At 37.8% G+C, this 24,712-nt stretch overlaps 1 pseudogene; it reads left to right on the top strand.

Moving 5' to 3' along the window:
- Positions 1-17,152: 17,152 nt before the first annotated feature.
- On the top strand, positions 17,153-17,984 carry LOC149229549 (protein RETARDED ROOT GROWTH-LIKE pseudogene; annotated as a pseudogene).
- Positions 17,985-24,712: the final 6,728 nt, after the last annotated feature.

Genomic DNA, 24,712 nt, shown 5'->3' with positions numbered 1-24,712 from the left:
ACTTATCAGCAACCTCAACAACCCTAGTATGGTCCGTTAATCTTGTTATTCCAGGAGGATATAATATCCCAAATGCAATTCCAATTCCTAGTTATCCTAGATATCCTCCTCCTAGGGCTGGTCTCATGACCCAGGGTTTTCGAGACCCTAATCGTCAGTTACCGTTCATTGCAACTTTGGACTTTCCTGATTTGTCACGCCTTACGAACAATCTGATTAATTATCTTCCGTTTTGGCCGCCCATGCTGAATAAGTTGCCCAGTGATATCCCAAAGTTTGAAGGTAAATCAGGAGAATATCCGTCGAAGCATGTGATGACTTATCACCTCTGATGTGCATCTAACTCCATTTCAAATGATTCAATTCGTTTACATCTTTTTCAACGCACTCTAATTGGTCTTGCGGCCAAGTGGTACATTGAGGTACTGCGAGCCACTTTTTATAACTTTAGTCAGCTAGCTACTTCATTCTTAACTCATTTTCAGTTGCCTTTCAGATATGACAATGGCACGGAATTATTAACTTCATTAAAATAGTCAACGTCCACTTATATTTAAAATCACATTCATGAATGGAGACATCGACGGCGTTTAGTGAAAGTTTTTATTCCAGATCAAGTCTTAGCAAAATGGTTTGTTAAATCATTATTACCTAAAATCATTAAGGATGTAGCTAAGGCAGGAGTCGTTACTAAAGAGAAAGTAATTGCTCAAGCTCAGTACCTTGACCTTGTTTATATGTAGTCGGGTACGTTACAGGAGAAAATCCCTGACCTTCCTAAACAAAATCAAATAACTGCAGCTCCTTCAGGGTCTCATGCCGCTGATGGTATGATTGGTACAGTTAACACCAAAAGTAAGAAGAAATCTTCCAAGAATTCTTCTCCTATCATAACTGTACCAGATTCCCCGACAGGAGACTCTTCCACGGAAATTTCTACCGATATTCATGTCGTAGAGTCATCTACAGCCAAATCAAAATCCGAAGGTAAAAAGAAGGGGAAGAAGAAAAATAAATCAGATAAAAATTTGAAAGAGAAACCAAATAAAACGGAATCTACTGATGAGAAACATAAACCTCGTTATCCTTGTCTGATTTGTGACGAAGAGCATTTTACAAGAGACTGCCCTCATCGTGCTGAGGTTGCGAAAATCGTCAAAGGTTCTTAAATGCCTGTTGTCTTGAAGGATTCTTTTCCTAGTCAAGACAGTAAGATGATAGGTTCTTCCTCAAATGCCTCAGAAGAACCCATAATGACGATGTCCCATGTTAGGATTGCAACACAATCGCAAGATTATGGAAGTAAAAGTCCTGTTGGTGGTAAGGAAGCAGAATCTTCTATTTCGAACCCATCAACTTCAACTCCCGGTTCCGATCCACTACAGATCGAGAAACCTAACCGAGACTTAGTAATCAAACCGCCCGCCAAGGGTATACTTCGAAAGTCAGCTTTCAATCCACATGCGAGAGCTGCTCAGAACTATAAAATTATTTAATATCTAGCTATTTCACCTTCAGCAATGTCGGCTTTGGAGGTGCTGCAATCATGTCCAGCACATCGTAAATTGCTATTGTTGGCTATAGGAGCTATTGATATTCAGGACTCGAACCTTATAATTTTCGATTTAGAAAATAGTACACCTCGCTTACCTCATCAAATGGCTTTCCAAATTCCAGTGTTAGTCAAAAACAGACCTTGCTATAGGACTATAATTGATGAGGGAGCTTCAACGTGTATTATGTCGATCCAGTGTTGGAGATCGCTTGGTTCTCCTACACTTAATCAATCCCCAACGATTCTAAAGCCTTTTTATGGCCGTGGGTTCCATCCTTTTGGCATTCTACAGGATTTACCTATAGGGGTTGAAGGAAAAACTGTTAATCTAGATGTGGAGGTGGTTGATGCACCTCTATATTAAAACCTTCTCTTGGGTCGTAGTTGGTCTTACGCTATGACTGTTATTGTTTCATCGGTCTTTCGACTTATAAAGTATCCTCATAACGGAAAGATCTTAACTATAGACCAGCTAACTTACATTTCATCTGACCCAACCTCTTCTGAAAGTATCCAGCATGTCGGCAAAACAACTATCCCTTATAAGGATGTTGGAGTAGGATTAGTTAAAGATTCTGGTTTACTAGGAACTTTTTCCTTTCCTCCTCCTAACGTATCACCTTCTACTGCAACCATTCATATGATTTCATCAGACACTATTGTTTATGATGATCCTTGGATCGTACCTTCCGAATCTGAGATGGATTCATTTGGTGATGCTATGCCTTTGAGTCCCTATGAAATTGTGTATCAGGCCATACAGTCATTTTCCGACCCTTCTTCAACCAAAATTGACCTAATGAATGTGGTCCATGAAGAATCACTTTCAATATCAAACTCAGATTCAACAACTTTTTCCGAACTTGTTCACACTGATGAGCAGACCCGTGAAATATTGTCTATTGATGATTTACCATGGAAAGATCTTCATCATAGATCTTCGTTTTTACCTGAGATTGATCGTTTTGAAAATGATTTTTCATCTATTTTTACGACTGATTATGTCAAGGAACCTCAGAATCCATTGTAAAATCCAGATTCTGAGTTAAATTTGGGAAATATTTCTCGAACAGTTCCTATTGACATTTTGATTAAACCTGGAATTGTTGAAAACATTCATATAGGTGCCTCTTGTACGGAAGATGAATTTCAAACATATAAGGCCCTATTTCAAGAATTCTGAGACGTGTTTGCCTGGTCATATGAAGAAATTCCAGGAATTGACCCAACAATTTTTGTTCATGAAATCAAAACTTACCCGGATGCTAAACCCGTCTGGCAATGTTTGCGTCAGATTCACCCGCGAAAAGCTGCTTCTATTAAAGCAGAAGTTGAGAAATTACTTAAAGTAGGTTTCATTTATCCAATTCCCTTAACGGATTGGGTATCGAATATTGTTCCTATTAACAAAAAGCAAGGAACAATAAGAATATGTATCGATTATAGGGATATTAATCGAGCCTGTCCAAAAGACAATTATCCAACTCCCTATATTGATCAAATCATTGATGATTATGCTGGCAGGGAAATATTCTCCTTTATGGATGGTTTTTTTGGTTACAATCAAATCAACATTCTACCTGCTGATCAACCAAAAACGGCTTTCATTTGTCCATGGGGGACGTTTGCTTATTGTAAATTACCTTTTGGGCTAAAGAACGTCGGTGCAACTTTTCAAAGAGCCATGTCTTACGCATTTCATGACATCAAGCAAATTGTGCAACCCTATCTCGATGATTTACCTGCTCATTCATTACGTAGAGCTGATCATCTCATTCATTTACGAGCAATCTTGATGAGGTGTAGGCATTATCGAATTAGGTTGAATCCACACAAATGTGTTTTCTATATAGAAACAGGTCGGTTACTGGGATTTGTTGTTTCGAAAGCCGACATTCATGTCGATCCCTCAAAGGTTGAAGCTATTGTCAAATTGCCTCCTCCTTCGACTCTTCACCAACTCTAAAGTTTGCAAGGGAAAGCAAACTTTTTACGTCGATTCATTCCTAACTACGCCAAGATCACAAAGGGTTTTACCAGGTTGTTGAAACAGAATACTCCATTCTTTTGGGATGAGATAGCTGACAAATATTTTGATGCACTAAAACACGCGTTGACCTATGCACCATTATTGCATCCTCCCAACTACAACCAGGATTACTTCCTATATCTCGCCGCCTCTCATTCCACCATCGGAATGGTGTTAGTTCAGGAAGATGAATTCGGTAGTGAACATGTGATTTATTACCTTAGTCAAACTTTGAATCCAATTGAGCTAAAATACTCACATGTGGAGAAATTGGCCTTGGCAGTTGTTCAAGTTGTCCAACGATTTCGTCATTACATTTTACTATGCAAAACTACTGTAATTTCCGATTGCAACCCTACGATCTATACTTTGACCAAACAATTGCTAGGGGGCAAGTATTCCAAATGGATTGTGATCCTGCAGGAATTTGACTTTGAGTTTGAAAAATCTAAGTCAAAGAAATCTTTAGTTTTTGCGGAGTTGATGTGTGACTTCCTACGTGCTGATACTGAAACTGTGGCAGAAGATCCCATTGCGGACGAATCCTTGTTTCTAATCAGCACTCTTGATCCATGGTATGGATATATCATCGTTTATATCCAAACCCAATCCTTTCGGCCTGAAATTTCAAGATCTCAGCGTCAGAAAATATGATTCCAATCCCAACAATTCAAAATTATTGGAGATACGCTTTATCGTCGTGGGGCAGATTTTGTTTTCCGACGTTGTTTAACTCAAGAGGAAGCTGAAAGGGTTCTAAATGACTATCACTCTAGAGTGTGTGGTGGTCATATGTCTGGGTTTGCCATAGCCCAAAAGATATTGCGCACTGGCTATTTTTGGCCGTCTTTGTTTAAATATTGTATTAACGCGGTCCGAAAATGCCACAACTGCCAAATTTTTGATCGAAAGATGCACTCTCCGCCTTCTCCTCTCAACCCTATAATTGCCGTCAGTCCTTTTGCGAAATGGGGTATCGATTTTATTACATGTAACCCTCACTCGGCCAAGGGGCATGCATATATCATCCTTGCGGTAGATTATTTTACCAAGTTGGTCGAGGCGATGCCTACATTTTCGGTAGATGGCAAAACTACTGCGATTTTCATTTTCAATCATATAATTCTTAGGTTCGGTGTTCCACAAGCGATTATCACTGATCATGGGCATCATTTTCGAAACATTATGATGACTGAACTAACAGATCAGCTTGGCCTGCGTCACAATAGTTCTACTCCATATTACCCACAGGCTAATGGTCTGGTTGAAGCCATCAACAAATTTCTAGTTATTATGATCTGACGAATCATTGGGATTCATAGGTCGAATTGGCATAACATGTTATTTTCAGCACTTTGGGCGTATCGAACCTCAGTAAAAACATCAACGGGTTTCACTCCTTTCCAACTATTTTACGGTTTGGAAGCTGTGTTACCTATTGAATGCGAAATCTCGTCATTGCAAATGGCCATAGAATTACTTCCAGCCACTTCCAAAGAGAAGAAACATTTGTTGTACTTGGCTCAGCTAGATGAGAATCAACGTGATGCTGCACTAGCAATCGAAACTCATGCCAAACGTATTAAAGCTCAGTATGATCGAAATATTACACCTCGTAATTTTTTGGAAGGAGACCTAGTCTTACTGTACGATCAGGCGAATGATAAGTTAGGCGCTGGAAAATTCGCACCCATGTGGCATGGTCATTATGTTGTTAAGCGAAAGCTGGCAAAAGGGGCCTATGAATTGGGAGACTTTGACGGAGTCTCTTTAGGTAAACCCAGAAATGGTCTTTACCTAAAGAGATATTATGCTTAAATCTGGGTGTGGAGATTTTGGTTAGTTTTCTTTCTAGCTGGTGTGTTTTAGATTAGAAAAGTGTGCTTAGTTTAGAGAGTTTTTTTGTCATTATTCCTGCTTATCTTGATTTTACTCTTGATATTGCAGATGTCGACGTCTCTTCAAACATACATTGGTTTTGTTGATGGTGCTTGTCGTAATACACGGAACATTTCTTCCGCAGCTTGGGTTATCTATTCACCCTCTGATGAGTTGGTATCTATGCATGGGGTAAGCCTTGGTCAAACAACGAACAACATTGCAGAGTATAGTGCAGTGATTGAGTTATTATCTGAATCCATCTCATTTGGGATTCAGAGTTTGATTGTGAGGTTAGATTTTGAACTCGTTGTATTGCAGCTTAATAGAGTTTATGCCATTAGAAATCTAGTGTTATTGAGATTATTTTTGAGAGTTCATCTCTTGGAACGTGAATTTGACTATATTGAATATCAGCATATTCCAAGATATTTAAATACATTAGCAGATGCAATTGCTTCTTGAATGTTAAATAGACATTTGCAATAATCAAACAGTAAATTTAAAAACATTCCATAATATGTTTTACAAGATAACCAGTAATGGTGATATAGCATAGCATAGAAGTGTGTCATATATACATCGTCTTCAATCATAGGTTGAAAAACACCTTATGATCAGCAAAAATGATAGTACAAAAAGAAAAAATGTCATATGAGTCAACAACATGCAATCATCCTATCACTGGTGATGATCACGATAAGAAACCACTGTACAGGCCACCCTACAAAGGAACCTTCTGAAAGGTCCTGGGACCCCAATCACATAGCGCTGTAGCCTAAGAGGAATGTCATCTATGCTAGTCTCTGGAATGTCTGTTGTCAAACGCTTTAGATGGTTTTCCAATTCGGCCAGGGTCTCTGTAGATTCGTCCCATGGGGCTGGTGCTACTACAGCTAGCTGTTTCCTCTCATAGGGCTGGAGAGTGCTTGGTCACCGTGGACCTACATCTACATTTGAAACTTTTTACTATCAATTTTGGGACAATTTAAAAACAAAAAAACAATTAAATTAGAAAATGTTGAAAATGATTTTACCTGAGTCATCCCATTGCTCTCTTGGTGGAAGAGCCATGTCTGGGTCACCACGATAATCCATCCCAGCATAAGGAAAATCTTAAATCGCAAAAACTTGGTTCTCCAACCAATGAAAATACTCAGGATGAAATTGAACAACCTCTGAACCCTCCTCAGGATGACGGGCCATAACTGCAACCCAACACATCAGCTTCGGCTCTCGGGGAAGTCCAGCTTCAATGGAAAGATGCTGTGGGACCAACATTGGGACCCTCTCTAGACCAAAGCTCACAACTAAGAAACCATATCTAAAGTTTTTCAGTTGTCCGTTCTTTTCTCTAATCAGTTGGCCTTTTACATTAGCCAACACAGCTTCACACCAGTTGAAGACGGTGCCTCGAAAGCAGTCTACTGCCATCCGCATTTGGGATCCAGTGGCCATATGTAGTGCTACACTTCCGTAGATTCTGGTGACAGTAAATGCAATCACTTTGAGTTCAGGATGGGAAATGGTTTTGATATCAATCCCTTTGTCCTTGATTTGGTCGTTACAAAACTCTAGCCGGAGGCTATCAATAGACTGGCCACCTGGCCTAGTCCCGAACAGAGTCAATTGTTCACCTCTCTTGGGCAAACCAGTCAAAAATTAAATTTCCCCTGGCTCCATTTCGAGCTGATGGACACCAATAATGAAACATTGGTCCTGCACATTCCACCTGTCCACTAGCCACTGCAGAAAGTCCACCTAGGCCCTCATGCCACGTATGGCCCAGAATTTAAATAACCCGCATGCCTTTAATGCATCAATTGAAGGTTGATGATTGATTGCGGCAAGGTCCACATCCTCGTGCTCCCGTTCCCACTAGCTAAGCATGATGTATACCTTATATTGAAAGAAAAGGCGGATTAGAACATTTTAAATCAAAGTTTTTGGGAAAAATTTGGAAAATTTGGAATTTTAGAACATATGCTGCAGGGACCGCACCCTCTAAGTTATAGATAGTGTGTAGGTCCGCACTCTGCCTATACAACGAGTGTGGGCCCCTAGATTTTTCCTGCATACGAAAAAGTTGGGGTCCGCAGGTTTCGCATGCTGCGCCTGCGGACCCCCGCGAGTGAACTTTTAAACAAAATTCTTCCTAAAAAATCAAAATAAAACACTAAAAACCAATTTCAAATGGTTGAAATGCAAGAGTAAGATGATGTGGATTACCTAGAGGTGACGGTGTTCGATTCCAACGGACGGATTTTCCGCAATCTTCATGGGAAGTTTCTTACCCAAAAGCTATCTTTCTCACTCTGAAGTCAAACGGTAAAAATGAATTTACAAAAGACCTTTTTATAAGTTTTTTTGAATAAATGAATTTTTAATTTGTTTATTTTTCACTTTAAATATGTGACTTTTAAAGCATTTTTATTTATTTTAAACGGGTATGAGTAATGTTTGAGTTTTTGTGCACGATATCGGATTTTTCAGGCAAAATTGATCATTTTCGACAAAAAACATTAGTCATCTTTAAGCTCTTTTCTGACTGCTAAAATATGAAAAGATTGCCGAGTTTTTCTTTTTAAGCTCGTTAAAACGGAATTAAAAGGACAGTCCACTTACAGCTCTTTTCTGACTGTATAAACATGAAAAGATTGCCAGATTTTTGTCGTTTCAAATTCGATATTGGTTATAAAACGACGTGTCTTTGGTCGCTTTTTACTTTTTCGGATCAGAGACACTAATTATGAAAAGTACTCCTTGATTGTAATGGTCAAGCGGTTCTCTCAAGTATTATTTTATACTTTTTCGGGCTTGGGAGACACAAATTTACGGAAAAGGATAACCATGGAGTTTTCTTAAGTTTTTCTTCCGACTCCCTAAAATTGAAAAACGCCGATTTTCTCCTATACTGGACTCATTAAAATTTAACAGTAAAGGACCTGTTCAATTACAAACAAGAACGGACCACTCCTTCTTAGGGTTCGAATTTAAACTAAGTTGGACTCATCTGAAGGATGAGCTTATAACCAAGCAAATGTTATCCTCCTCATGCTTGTCAAAAATAAAGAGGTACTTGCCAGAAATGGTGGGGGAAAAGAGAGGAAAATGAACTTGTTTATCATACTTTGCGTCTCAGAAAAACATTTAACCACTCTTGAACACAAGACTTTTTGTTCACCAGGGTTGGGAACTCCTTATCCTAACAGTTAATCAAACCATATTGAAAGTCTTCAGCCGGTTTTTGGGTATTAGCTTTGGGTAAATTGTCACCAAACCATCTGCAGTGTCGTTATGTGTTCAAGAGGTCAGTGAAAACAAACCATTCATCTGCAAAATACCTATCATCCATCTTGACCATCCCTGAGTCATTCCTTGCAACTATATTTCTTCAAACTTGATATATGATTTCGTGTTGTGGGCATGCCTAGGACGGACCGCTTTCTATCGACTTCAGCTCCTTATCTAGAAAGATGATATAGAAATCGTCAGTACCTTGGGATCTGCATGCCTCAATGGTAGGTTTCTCGCCTTCGACGATAGGTTGCATCATTGACCTTCGATCAAAGGATTCCGTGACATGTTCGACATCAACTCATCTATTCACATTTCATGGATTGTACTGAGTACTTTGAGAGCCATTGACATTACTGGTGGTTTCTCTCACACTTGTTAACAGTTTACATCATTGACTAGTAATCAAGTGGTTTATACCATGTTCAACTTCAACACATTCATTCACATGGATAGAATCGTACTATTTCTGGAAGTAGAAATCAAGACGCTGGATCTAGTTTCCACCATCCAAGTTGCGAGGAATTTTGTATTCATTATATAGTGGACTATCCATAAACAGATGGTTGCGCCCATACTGTGTCTACATGAGTCTATACTTGTGATGTATTACAAGATCATTCCTATATCAGAGTAGTTTAGTTAGTCTTCTAGTCAGTTTTGATCTGAGCATGGGAATGCCTACCTCAGCGATGATATGATCTCATATATATATATATATATATATATATATATATATTGTATTGAATGTTTTTACAGGTTCCAACCAGGCTCTCCATAAGATGATCCTCGAAATGATAAAGTACTTCACTCTTCTTAGATGATAAATGAAATCCTCATCTACTACAGACTTCGCACTTTAGGGGGAAATTTGTTACACAAAATATTGTCACCATGACTTTCTGCAGTCAGTGTGAGTCTATCACCACCCATACTGTCCTCCTTCGCAAGTCTCAAATCCCAGCTCTTCATGTCAAGCCTTAAAAATGAGAGAAAGTCCTTGAAAAGCTCTAAAACTCTGGTTCCACACTTTCTCTTACCATTACGTGCGGTCCCGCACCCCTTGGTCATGTTACCTATGGACTTGCCCACTCTGTCTCTAAAGGAGTGGGTGCAGACCACTGTAAAAGTTGAAAAGGTGCAAGTTTATTATTAAAAACTCACTTTGGATTAATTATGGATGCTTCTAGAAGGAATCTTGAGGTGGCAAGTTCGCTCCTAGGTGGTTCATGCATCCCATAACTAAAGGAGCTAACCCCTTGATGAGAGGAGCTTATCCCTTTGAAGGTGGACCTGGTAACTTCCCTCCTCTGCACTATAAATTGAGGCATTGGGTTGGTTGCTAGAGAGGTTGAAAGCTGAACATTTTTTAGGGTAAATGTTGTTGGAATTGAGACTTCCTAGTTGAGCTTGAGAGGAGAGATTACATACCTTTTGGCTTCATTGGGAAGAGAGTGAAACTTGTCAAAGTAGAGGAGATTCTTGCTAGACCCTGGGAGGAGCTTGTACAACATCAAGGCACCAAGGTTGTAAAGTTCTTCTTTGTTTAAATTTAATACAATCAAATTCATTTTTCTCAATAAATTGTCTTCTATGGTTTATTTCATGAATTCCTTGATCATCATGATAAATATGGTTTATTATATTGGCTATGCAGGTGTTATTTGATGTGTGCCTGTTTGTGTTTGCAAATTCTTTAAAAGGGAGCTCATTTGCACAAACGGAGCGTGGCTTCCAAAAAATAGCACTGGACTTGAGGTAGGGTCTGAAACATCTCTTGGATTTTATTTATAAATCGCATATTTAGAGAAAGATAGAATTTGTTTGGTTCGCTTGTCACTAGATATCCATAGATACTAGGGAGATCGATCTTGTCCGCAAGAATGATTTATCCGCCCGACAAGCCCTCTTCACCTCATACAAAGTAAGATCACCCAACAATGTCTTCAAAGAGAAACCAATAGCACTTCCTTGCAAATTACAAAATTCCAGCCTCTGGATCTCTTGGATGAGGGATCCATATATAGATGTTTTTAGGAGAGTGAGTCAGCTTCTGGGATTTTGATTAGTGTTATTTCACTGATATTTCTTGGTTCCACTTGGAGATTTCAGATCTCTTACTAATCCCTGAGTGAATTCAGAGAGGCAAGTGTTAAATGAATAGTTTCTAGAAGATTCTCTAGGTTTCCACCTAGCACACTGCTTCTGCCATTTGTCTCCTCTAGCTCATTGCACCCTACAGAAGGGCTTTCCAGTATGCATCCCACCCACCGCATGTAATAGGTGATATGCATCGCACCCTATGCATGGAGCAGTCTGTATGGTCCTGTTTTGACCAATTCTGAGTAGTTTTTCATGGAAAACTTCTGGGAGATGATGTAATCAGCTGACCTTGTTCCTTTAAGGTATGAAACAACACTTTTAGGGGTTTAGAATCCCTTGGTTTATGGACATATGTGATTGGGGTTGCAGTGACCAAATATGTCTATAACAAGCCTGGTGTTCTGCATATTCCTGCATTGGCCAAAAATCTGATTTTTGTATGCAAGATGGATGATACATGTGTTAAAACAATGTTCGAGAAAGATACTTAGAATATGTCTTGGGGAAAACTGGTATTGATGTGGGAAGTTTGGATTGGAACTATGTACAAGCTTCTGGGTAGCACTCTTATTGATGGGTGCAATATTTTGTGGTCCCTGAAAGTGGAGGAGAAAATCTAGTGGTCTCTAGAGAGAAGACTATGTTATGCCATCAAATACTTGGACATATTGGAGAGAAGGGCCTTCCAATACTGAATGGTAATGGTATGGTAGAAGCTATGTCTAAATTCTCTTTGGATTTCAAATTTTGTGAATGTTATGTATATGGGAAGAAGAATCAAGTGAGTTTACCCTCTGATGCTAAGAGGGCGAAAGGGATATTAGAGCTTGTGCACAATGATGTGTTTGGACCTGTTTCAATTCCATCTCTGGGTAAATATGTGTACTATGTATCATTTATAGATGACTTATCAAGGAATACATCGATATATTTCCTCAAGAAGAAATCTTAAGTCTTTGACAGGTTTAAATAATTTAAGGCTCTAGTGGAAAATCAAATAGAGAAGAAGATCAAGGTGTTGAGGACAAATAATGGTGGATATTTTTTCAAGAAATAATTTGAATATTTTTGTAAGAAGTGTGGTATAGAATGACAGAATACTACTCCATACACACCTCAGTAAAATGGAGTTTCAGAAAGAATGAATAGGATGTTGTTGGAAACTGAAAGAAGCATGCTCATTGGTGTTGGGTTAGGACATGAATTATGGGCAGAGGCAATTGAGATTTCATGTTACCTATTTAAAACATCACCTTCATCAGCATTGGAGGATAAGACTCCACATGAGATATGGACTAGTAAGAAACCCTATCTCTCACATCTCAGGGTATTTCACTGTGATGCATGTGTACATGTTCCAAAGGAGAAAAGAACCATGTTGGATAGTAAATCTGAAAGGTGCATCTTTAATGGGTATAAGGATGGTTTAAAATGTTATTATATTTGAAACCCAAAAACAAATAAGGTTGTGTACAACCAAGATGTGGAGTTTAGAGAGGTGAAATATGTTATTAAACATGAATTCCTACCAAAGGAACTTGAAAAGATAGAGTTTGAACTGAAGGAGGAAGAATCAAACTCTATAGTAGAACATGAATCAGAAGAGGAAGAGCCACAGACTCCAGTTTTGATAAGATCAATTTGAAATAGAAGGCGGCCAGAGAGGTATAGTCCATCAACTTTTTGTTCAAATTTCACTTTATATGTTACAGATGATAATCCCAACACTGTGAGGGAGGTAATGGATTTAGAGGATGGAAAACCTTGTAAAGAGGCCATGGTTGATAAAATGGCATGTTTGGACAAAAGTGAGGCTTGGAATCTAGTGGATTTGTCGGTTGGAAGGAGACCTATTGATAGGAAATGGGCGTTTAAGAAGAATATGAATGGAGGAAAGGTGGAAAAATAAAAATCTCAATTGGTAGCAAAAAGTTATTCCTAGGTGTCGGGAATTGATTTTGGCAATATTTTTTCTCCTGTTGCCAAGATTTCTTCTATTAGGTTACTTTTATTTATTACTATTGCTTTTGATTTTGAGGTATAATAGATGGATGTGAAGACAACATTTCTTCACAGGGATCTAGAAGCAGATATCTACAAAGTATCTGTATTGGTTAAAACAATCACCAAGGATGTGGTATAAAAAATTTGATACATATATACGGGGACTTGGCTTCACTAAGAGAAAAGAGGATCACTATGTGTATTTTAAATTAACAAGTGTCTGTATTATTTATTTGGTCTTGTATGTGGATGATATGCTGCTGATTGGAAATAACAATGAAATTATCTAGGATTTGAAGACCTAATTGTCCTCCAAATCAGACATGATGGATCTTGGTGCTGCAAACTATATTTTGGGTAAATGAGATCGAGAAAAGAGGAAGTTCTGGTTAAACCATAAGAAGTATGTCGAGACAATACTGCAGAGGTTTAATGTGTATGATAGTAAACTGATGAAGATTCCTATTCCTACAGGTGTAAAGTTATTTGTTAAATAGTGTCGCAAGACACAAGAAGAGGAAGAGGACATGTCTGGTGTTCCATTTGCGAGTGCATTTGGTAGACTAATGTATGAAATGGTCGGTACTAGACCAGACATTGCACATGTAGTGGTAGTATTGAGTAGGTTTATGTCAAAACTAGGGAAGGAGCATTAGACAATGAAGTGGGTTTTCAGGTATCTACGTGGCACTAGTGATTATGGTTTGTGATACCAAGGAAGACTAGGATTGGATAGAGTTTTGGACATCCATGGTTTTATTGATGCAGATTGGGCTGGAGATCTAGATCACATAATATCTACAAATGGGTATGTGTTTAACCTATTTGGAGGAGTAGTCAATTGGATGTGCAAGAGACAAACTATAGTGGTAATTTCAACTACAAAGTTTGAATACATGGTATCCACTCATGCAAACAAGGAAAAAGTTTGGTTGTAAAGATTGTGTTCAAGTATGGGGTTGGTAAAAAGAGCATTGGGTGTAGAGAGGGGGTCATAGGGGGGGTAGTAGCCCCCCCTATTAGGGGGTTTGCAGGGAGGTAGTAGCCCCCCTGCACAGAGTACGCTTTTTTTTTATGCGAACCCAATGATGGGGGCAACCCAAAGATGGTGGGCGTACCTACCCATGGTTTTGTGCATGGGGTTTGCACATGGTTTTGGGCATGATGGTTTTCCACCCATGGTATTTTATAGATCTGGTTAAAGGAACTACAGTTATGTTCTAATATGGGGTTAATGGATTATGGTTTATGAATGCTTCGACACATACACACACACAAACATATATACATATATATACATACATATATATATATATATATATATATATATATATATATATATATATGTGTGTGTGTGTGTGTGTGTATGTGTATAGATATATATCTATATATATATATATATATTATAACATTGAAAGGGATATAATAAAAATTCAATTTGGTAGTCCCAGTTTTAGGATCCAAAGAAAAATATATGTGTATAATTGTTTTGTGTTATCTCCATTATATATTTTTTATTTTTTAAGAGTTCGTTTGCAGGTAATTTATGTACATGGTTAAAACCTACAGTCTATTAGTTGTTTGGTGTTGAGACTCCTCCCCCTCGACTTATAAATATGCATGAAATCTATGGATGGAGGACTATTGGTGACACTGGTGAAACTTTGTGACTATTTTTATAATATATTTTCTCGTGGATGCACACTTTTATTACTAAGTTCCTGTGTTTAATTGAGTTATAGGCGTAGGTCGGACCCCTGAGCTTGGCCTGCTTGAGGTAAGCCTTGTGCACATTTTCTTTTTCCGGTTAATTAATGGTGTATATGTCTTTTCTGGCTATTTCTTGTTTGGTTAAAGTTCAGAAGATTTGTGATCATTCGAATAAGATTTAATGGTGTGCTTAAGTATATTTTGTGTGATTTTAATTTCAATTTTCGTTTGGGCCTTATTCTGTTCTTGAGTATATTTCAAAAGTGGTTGCAAATTTCACTAGTAGAAAATGATGAAATTAATGGCTAGGTGACTATATAAATTTAGTCACCACAATTATTTCAAGTGAATTACTACTAAATTTGAGAAATTTTAAGTGACCAAACTAAAAATTACTAACTTAAATGACTAATTAGTATTGGGATAAAATAAATGACTAGCTAATAAGTGACTAGACTAAAAGCGACTAACATAAATGACTAATTTAGTCTATGATTAAAAAATATGACTAGATAATAAATGACAAAATTATTTCATAATGAGATTTCCCTACAAGACACCAAATTTATATCATATCCATGAGGTGAATGACAATTTTTAGTTCAAGATATAGCTAATTTGGAACAAACTTAGCTCTAGAGCCTAAGATTTTTTTCCGCCTCTATTGTTTATGGACAAAGAGATCAATTTCCAAAGCATGTGGGAGCCAAACTATCATCTTTCCCATGTTGACTTCCTCTATTGAACATCAAGGAAAATATCCATAGATTAGTTATCCTTACTAAAGCAATTTCATTGGAAATGATCATTAATCCTATGACATTACTACTTCACTATACTTTTTTACCACACAAAGCTTATTTTGATGTCTACCCTTCTTATTTCATGACAAAACTACCCTACAAGCCACCAAATTTCTATCATATCCATGAGGTCAACACCAATTTGTGGTTCAAGATATAACTAAGTTGGAACAAACTTAGTTCTAGAAGCTATGTTATTTTTCCACCCCTAATGTTTATGGACAAATAGCTATCGATTTTATAAAACATGTGAGAGCCAAAGTATTAACTTTCCCATGTTGACTTCCTCTATTAAACATCATGAAAAATCTCTATAAATTAATTATCCTTATTAAACTGAACATTTACTTCAAAATGATGATTGATCATTACCATGACATTACTATTTTTCTACACTTTTTAACAACACAAAACGTGTTTTGATATCACCATAATTCATTTTTGATAAATAAAATTAATCCCCTCAAATAATATTTGGTGACACAAAAACCTAAAATTTTTCATAAATTAATAATTACTTATAATAAAAAATACCTCCCATTAAACAAAAGAAAACATAGGAAAAGACTCAACCTTTTATTTAATGGAATTTAATTCCCCTTGAAAAACACGAGAATTTCACAAGAGCATTCCATTTAAGTTTCATTTGGAATTTAATTCCCCTTGAAAAACACAAGAGCATTTCGCAGGAGCATTTCATTTAAGTTTCATTCAAGGTTTCATGTATTTGTTTCTTTCAAATATCAAAATTGTTTATTTCCCTCCATCTGAAAGGTTTGTGCATGGGAAGGAGAAAAATTGTTTATTTCCATCCATTTGAAAGGTTTGTCCATGGGGAAGAAGGCGAAGGAAGGGCACGACCATGTCATCGCACGCAGGTTGAAAGGTTTATCCATGGGGAAGAAGGAGAAGGAAGGGCACGACCATGCCATCACACACAGGTTTTAAAAGTTACACCAGTTTGCACATTTTTTGCATTTTTTACCAGTGAAATACAGTTTCATCATCGATAAAAGATTTACAAAAATGTCATAATGATTGACTGGCATATGAAAAAATCACGAGTTTCAAATATATATATATATATATATATATATATATGTGTGTGTGTGTGTGTGTGTGTGTGTGTGTGTGTGTGTGTGTGTGTGTGTGTGTGTGTGTGTGTGTGTGTGTGTGTGTGTGTGTGTGTGTGTGTGTGTGTGTGTGTGTGTGTGTGTGTGTGTGTGTGTGTGTGTGTGTGTGCATGTATACACACAGGCTGCTAGTACGCGATGCCTCACAGATGAAAAATTTGGAAGGATCGAGGGTTGAGGCCACTTTTGGCTTCACATGCATGCCATATTTGAGATCTATTCTCTGGGAGGGGCTCTCAATGGGACTCCCAGCATCCCATAATGAGTTGTGGGCACAAGAATGCATCTTGTGAAACACATTCCTAACAAAGTCCTTGTGTTCATGTTCCTCTTATGTTGAAGGGTATATGCGGAGGAGAAGGCCATCATTGTGAACCCAAAGCCATGCTTTCTTACTCTGCAAGTCTCAGACTGAGGCCAGTCCTTGGCACCTTCTCTCTCATGTGTCTGGTCACATGTCGTGGGATCAAAGGGCTTAAGTGCTTTAAATTATTCACCACTGCCAGTAGCACATGTTCGATTCATCCCTCCGAAAAACAACTCCATAAATTTTATTTCTTACGTCGAGGAAATTACAATGCCTGCCATGAAAAATTATGGGTCAGTCATGTCAGATTTTCATCTTCTTTTTTAGCCACAGATGCGGTCGACTGGATTCCATAGGAGAGAAAAATTGGCCATTGAAGTGAGTCGCGAGTCCATAAATGGACTCCAACATGAAGAGCACACTAAATTTATTCTCATCAAAGCCTTCTTTTTATCCACTATTGTGGATTTGAAGAGCTTGCAGGTGGAGCCTTTTTTCAACATTCTACCCCCTGCTACAAGAAATGAAAACTATGCCATACTCAAGTGCAGTAACACTTTGAAAAAACATTGTTGATCATGAAGAAGAAGGCTATTTACAAATTGCCAAAAAATATGCTTTAGATTTACTTTTTGAGGAAAAAAAGGATGATTATGTTGTAGTGGAGAAGCCATCTTTGGAGACATGGATGTTAGGTCGTCTAGACTATCTAGTTCTCAAGCGGTTTGATATTGATGGAATTTGTATCATTGGAAATGTTCTTGGACAAAGTATTTCTCTTGAAAATTTTGTTTGGCTGGTTGATGGTATGGTGGCAAAGTTTACATATTTAAATCGAAAAATGGAAACAAATGGCACATTTACCATGAAGCAAGATAAACTCTTTCAACTTGTAGTAAAGGCAAATTCCAATCTTGGTCTTTTTTAAAGGTCAGATATTTCCTGGAAAAATGAAAACTACGCACAGATTTGGGAGTATCTTCGAGATGAATATGAGCTAACCCAATAGTTTGGTAGTTTGGACTTTAAACTCAAGTTTGTAGAGCATAATGTTCGCTATTTCCTGGAAATACTTCAAAACAAAAGATATAACTTGTTCGAGTGGATTATCATAATATTGACAAGTGAAGAGATAGTTATTTCTATCTGTAATATTATTCGGTAGACTGTATAGATTTGTTTGGGATACTGAAATATCTCCAATATAACTCATTCATGTGATATGCCACTGGTACAAGGTTGGGCAGATCAAGTAAATATTTTCTTAAAGAAATGAAGCCCATCGAATTCATTGTGGTGGACTTCATGTGAATAGAGGAGACCAACAAAAGGCATTAATATATCAATACAAATGTACTATTTGGTATGGACCCTTTTCTCATTCTCAGAATCCAGTTTCTACCAATTCCCAGTAACAAACTCAAGAGTCAGAGTGTTTTCCTTTGAAGTCCCTTCTTCTTCAGGTTTGTGCATTACTTTCTATAAATTTTCTGGCATAGCTTCACATACCTATTGATTAAATACCACATCAACATCATTGGAGCATTTCACTATCACTAGCTATGTCTATCTTGGTCCCCTCCAGGTTTGCAAGAATGAAAAATTTATCATGTGTTGTTGCAGTTTCAAGCCATGTTTGATTGCAAGAGTGGATCCTGTGTGATTTGGGTCAACATTTTTTGATGATTTGATGTGGGTTTGAGCTATGTAAAATTAGTCTTTCTATTATTTATATGTGGGTGTGATGTGGGCTGGATGAATTTGATGTGGTTATCAGCCGTGGCGAAATACAAGTCAGTCCTTAGTGTTTTTTGAGTCTCACAATATGAATCCAAAAATATAAGTGTTGCACAGAATGAGGACCCTCATGTTTGATCCTCATCCTCACAACAACAAAAAAGGGTGAAATATTCTCAAATGAGTGTCTTGAAGGATTCTTTTGCTTCCAAGAATAATCCAATGGATCAAAATTCAAGGAAGTCACCTTCTCATGGCATAGCACAACATATGGCAAAGACCCACAGTAACAATAATAATAGCATCAACTATAGTAGTCATAGGGATGTAGATAGTGTAGTGTTGCTTGTGAATGATTTTCAGAGCCTAGTTCCCTCTCCTAGAAGTGCCCACCAATAGGCCCTCCAACAACAGGGTCTGCATCAACAGGCACTCCACCACTAATGGACTCAGAATCACTGCACCCCAAATTCCGTGATTCCTTAGTCATAACCTTCCCATGGACCAGAATTTAACCTTAAAATTAGTTAATTCAAAATGAAACAAATATTAAAAAAATGATAATTATTGTAAGAATAAAAATATAGATCAAGGACTACATGTGCCAAGGCCGAACTCCACACACCCAAGGAGAGCACACAAAGCTATGTAGATTCCAGAAAAATGTGGATAAAGAAAACACTTGTTTCACAGTGTATTGACAACCTTGCTTTGTTTCAAGTTTCAACAACCTATTGATAAACAACTAAATTGAATTTCTTTAAGATGCATCCTTTTAACCAAAGTACCTGTATTATGCATTGACTCTATTAATCTCTCACCTTGTTGACTAGCAATGGTAGCCAAGAGTGTAAAATATGGATTATACTATACCTCTTAGTTTAAGACACGATGCAAGAAGAGTATTGACAATCCAATCAGAGTGTATTTCATGTTTATGGTTTGAATCAACTAACATTTCTAGCAAAATACAGTTGAATCCTAACAACAAAGATTGAGTGCAAAGCAGATAGTACTGAAAACATTTTGTAATAAAGCCCAAGGTTCTTCTGATCACCATGTCCATAGCGATACATGAATATATGTAAATTAAGTAAAAATTGTAGACAATTCTCTATATTTACAAACTCCTCGAAAAATGGGCATAAGCAGGCATAAAGATATATATAACGACATTTGATGGAATTCTAACATGCGATGTTAAGGTTCACAATTCTTCTTGTCAAATAAAAACATTTGAAGCTCCAAAAAATTCAGTTATCCACAAGTGGCTCTCAATGCATGAAAAAAGAGAGTGATTCAGAGCAATCGTTTTTTTAACACTCTGTTATGCATTGAGAAAGTCTACATATTTCTTTGCGGTCAAAATTCTTATCAATTTCTATAATTTTGTGAATAAAATTAGATGTTTCTTGGAATCTGCCTAGCTTACAATAACTATCTACAATGGCATTATAGGTGCACTCATTAGGCATGCAACCATGTTTCTTCATATAGCTGATGACATTCATAGCCTCCTCAAACATTACAAGGTTTGAATAACCTGCAACAAAGGCATTGTAGGTGACAATGGAAGGACTTATTCCTGAATCCATCATTTCTGAGAAAATCCTTGAAGCATCCTGCATAAGACCCTGTTTGCAGTATGCTTTGATGAAAATCTTTTATGACATGATATTTGGCTTCTCGCCAACCACTTACATATCTCTTAGTATAGCTTCTGATTTCCTGCAATTTCCTTCTCTACTATACATGTTTATCAAGGAGTTGTATGTAAATAAATTTGGTTCCCACCTATTTTGTTTCATGTTGTTTAACATGTCAAGGGCTTGATCAATGCACCCATGCTTTACATAGATGTCAATCATGGTATTGTAGGTCACTAAGTCTGGGGAAAAACCCCATCTTTTCAACTCCATAAAGGCATTTTATCTCCTGTAAGAAATTACACTTGCTAAATACAAGCACAAGTGTTTTTAGGAGTATCCAACTGGGATAAATGACTTCCAAATATATATCTTCTGCAAGGTCCTTCAACTGCACTATAAAATTACCATTTCCATAAGCATGCAATAGGGAAGCATAATCATTTTCATTTGGTTTATAACCTCCATCCTTCATATCTACTAAAACAACCTCTGCTTCCTTCCATTGCCCTTTCCTAGCTAATGCATTCAAAAGAGCATTGTAAGTAGAGGAATTAGGACAAAATCCTGCTTTTATCATTTGGCTATATGTTTTAGATCCAACTTAACTGATCCACACCAGCCATAAGCCCCAATCATGGTATTATAAGTGTCTTTATCTAGAATATATCCAACTTTTTTCTTTCCCTTAAAATGTATAGCAACATGCTTATGCATACCATTTTTACCACACACAGGCACCATAGTATTCCACATGACTTGATTAGGGTTATAACACTAGACTTCATTGTATCAAACATTAACATCATCTTTTGGAATCTTGCCATTTTTCCATACATTGCAATGATAGCATTGAAAGTGCACAGATTAGGATGACAACCTACATTCTTAATCTGTGTGAAGAACTCCAAGGCTTTCTCCTCTCTTCCTTCTTTCCTAAATGCATATATCAGGATTGTGTATGTAAAAACATCAGGCTCCACTCCTTTTCTTAACATTGTATCCACCAAAGAAACAACTTCATTACAAAATCCAACAGTACAATAAGCTAAAATCAATTCGTTATAGGTGAAAGTATCAGGTTGGCACTCTTTGTTGTTCTCCATTTCTATCAAAATATTGAGAGCTTCTCCATGCAACCCTACTTTCCCATAGACATTAAGAAGATCATTTTATGTGATTCTACCCAATGGACATCCCTCTGCCTTCATCTTTTTGAAAATATTGGATTCTTCTTCATACAACTCTCCTCTGCCACAGGTAGCTATAATGGTATTGTAGGTGCATTCATCAGGTCTAATTCCCCAAGTTTTCATCTCCTCAAAAAGTAATACAACTTTGTTCCAAGAATTACCCATCTTTCCATATACATCAAGCATTACATTGTAGGTGACAACATTTGGTTCACATCCACCTTATTCCATTATCTTGAATAGAGAGTTCACTTCTCCATACATACCATTCCAAAAATAAGTAAAAATTAAAGAGGTATATGCATAGGAATTCATAGGATAACCTTCTAAGGGAATACTATGAAACAAGTCAATCTCTTTAGAGCATTGAGCCTATATGCCTAAACTCATGATCATGACTACAATTGTTTGAGCATTTGGCTTGTGATCCTCATGGTTTTGCATCCATTCAAATATATCCAAGGCCTTCTTCCATTCTCTAAATTCACATATCCCCTTTAAGATTGCCATAAGATCCCCTTCTTATATTAGGGCTGAATCTATAATTTCACCCAAATTCCCATCTTGTTGAAGAATTGAGTGTAAAAGAAACTCACCAGTTTCTATCATGATAGACAAAGGGTGACAACAACATTATTTAGGCTTTAGCACTTTGTTTCCACCCCAATTTCCCTTCCTATTACTATCTCAGTGGTGTCATTTTGTATTATTAATGGGACAAAAACAAAAATTATTTGGTTGTAAAAGTAACCCTCTATGTTAAGAAATTGATTGTATAACAGAAATAATTACTGAAAGGAATAAATATAAAAATAACCAGCAACAACCATAATCACATAAACACACATGTTTATCCAGCATAATCACATAAACATACATTTTTATCTGCGAAAACCCCAAATCCAGGGAAAAACCCAACCTAATGATATCTCATTAGCATTGGTCAAAACCCTGGTCAATCCAACCAAGTGAGCCTTCATCGCTCACCTCCAGGCCTACATTACAATGAAGTCCTTCCAGTGTTTTTATAAGCTCCATTACATATAATACCACAAGGAGAATACTATGGGTGCACAATACCATGTGCCCCAAAACCATCAATTTTTTATTTGGTCAACTTTGATTCTATCCCAAGTCAAGTTTATCTAACAATTCCCCCCTTAAACTTGACTTGGGGTTCTTTGACTAACTCCAGCCAAACCTGCTAAGTGAGACAATCCTTCTCACTCTAGCCCTTACCCCCCTCAGAGTTTTTACCCGGGGTATTGTTAACCCGACATCCCCCCTATCATCTCGGTCTAACCAGACTTTACTAGTGATTATCTAGGGGTACACATGCCTTACCAGGTCTTACAGTAGTATGCCCATTTACATGCAATAATTTTGACTTCATTAATTTTATTTTTTTTTTGTTTATTGTTGCTGCTATTCTGACCCATCCTCTCTCACATACTCTCCAATGATACTCTAGCCAGCTTTTAAGTTCTCGCTCTACAGCTCACCACAAGTGGAACTCATCAATCATGTGACCATGTTACGCCATTCGTAGTGGTATTTTCACTTGAAATCAAATTTATTAACAAATTCCAAGCACACAATAGATCAGCCCTTATTTGTGCCTTATTACCATAAGCTTTGCGATATCATAGCTCCATCGCATCAATTTCAGGCCTTCATCCTTTGAAACACGCCAACATTTTTGGTGTCATCATTCATGCGATTTACCACGCATTCACCTTTTGCTGGGCATCCACGGACTCCCGCTATGCTTTGTAATCACCACCACTGCAAACTTTCAGTGGAAGCTATGTAATCGACTCCTAGGCTGCCATGAACGATTAATGATTAGCATCAACCAGCCATGGCCTAACACCATGGCCTTTGTTGGAGTCTTTTTCCTCCTACTATCGATGCTCATTTTATCATCATCATCCCTGGAAAAATCAGTGCTCCTGCAGTCCACAGATCCAGTCTTGGCCACGATCCCATTGCTCGACATTCCCATGTTTTTCTCCAAATCGACAATCTCAGAGGGGGTTCTTTCATCATGAGTCTTGGTCACCACCATTTCTGTTTCATCATTCAAACCCTCGGGAGAAGCACTGCTCGAAAGAAAGCCCAGATTCTGCTCCGGCGATACCGAACTGCTACCATAAGTTTCCGGCGACTGCATATTCCCCAGATACCCCGGATCTCCATCAACAGCAGAGAATCCCAAATTCGCAGTCATCACACTCTTCGTTTCTTCCCTCACCAACTTATCATCTTCGGCGATCACATCGACCGGCACCGCTTCATCCCTCTTTCCTTTGGCTTTCTGCCCCTCGAGATCCTCTTTCGTCAACGCCTCAGCCATGGTTCTCTCTTCAGTCGTTGCCCACCTGGCAATGACTTCCAACAACAGACCAACAACATTACACCATAGGGTTTAAATCTCGTCAACGTTCTTCAACATAAGTAATGACGCTAATTAGGGAATCACCCACACTGCAATATGAAATGCTAACACCTCGCAATTTTCATTTTCATCACTTCAAACATGTCACAAATCTGAAAACAATGACATAACCCTCAATTTTACACGTTCACATCCATATCGACACTGTTCCGCTGCAATCGCCCTTCATATTTACCGCATGCATCATCGATTTCATATAACCATGGCCTTGAAACCCTTTATGGGATCTCAGATCTATGTAGCTCAGGCCTGCCACATTATGGATCGGCTCTCCAACCACTTGCACCTAGATTTGATCTGTGCCCAGATCAACATTGATCTCTCTAACGCATACGTGAGAACTGTATCGCAATTCGACCACTAGTAATATAGCAGTCTCATAACCATGCTACCTCAAATCTCCAGATCGAGACCTCCATGAGTGCAACGAATCAAATTTCTTTCATTCACCAGGCTAATAAAACCCTTGGCAACAAAAGCATCCCTTTGAAGCCAACATTTGGCTCCAATACCAATTGTTAAGAAATTGACTGTATAACATAAATAATTACCGAAAGGAATAAATATAAAAATAACCAGCAACAACCATAATCACATAAACACACATGTTTATCCAGGAAAACCCCAAATCTGGGGAAAAACCCAACCCAATGATATCTCATTAGCATTGGCCAAAACCCTGGCCAATCCGACCAAGTGAGCCTTCACCACTCACCTCCAGGCCTACATTACAATGAAGTCCTTCCAGCGTTTTAATAAGCTTCATTACATATAATACCATGGGCAGAATACTATGGGTGCACAATACCATGTGCCCCGAAGGTCCTTCACCACTCACCTCCAGACCTACATTACAATG

The sequence above is a fragment of the Pinus tabuliformis genome, chromosome J, assembly GCF_031772625.1.
Source record: "Pinus tabuliformis cultivar Carrire ecotype Pingquan chromosome J, CPIR1, whole genome shotgun sequence".
Classification (NCBI taxonomy): domain Eukaryota; kingdom Viridiplantae; phylum Streptophyta; class Pinopsida; order Pinales; family Pinaceae; genus Pinus; species Pinus tabuliformis.
This window is presented reverse-complemented; position numbering and strand designations above follow the sequence as displayed.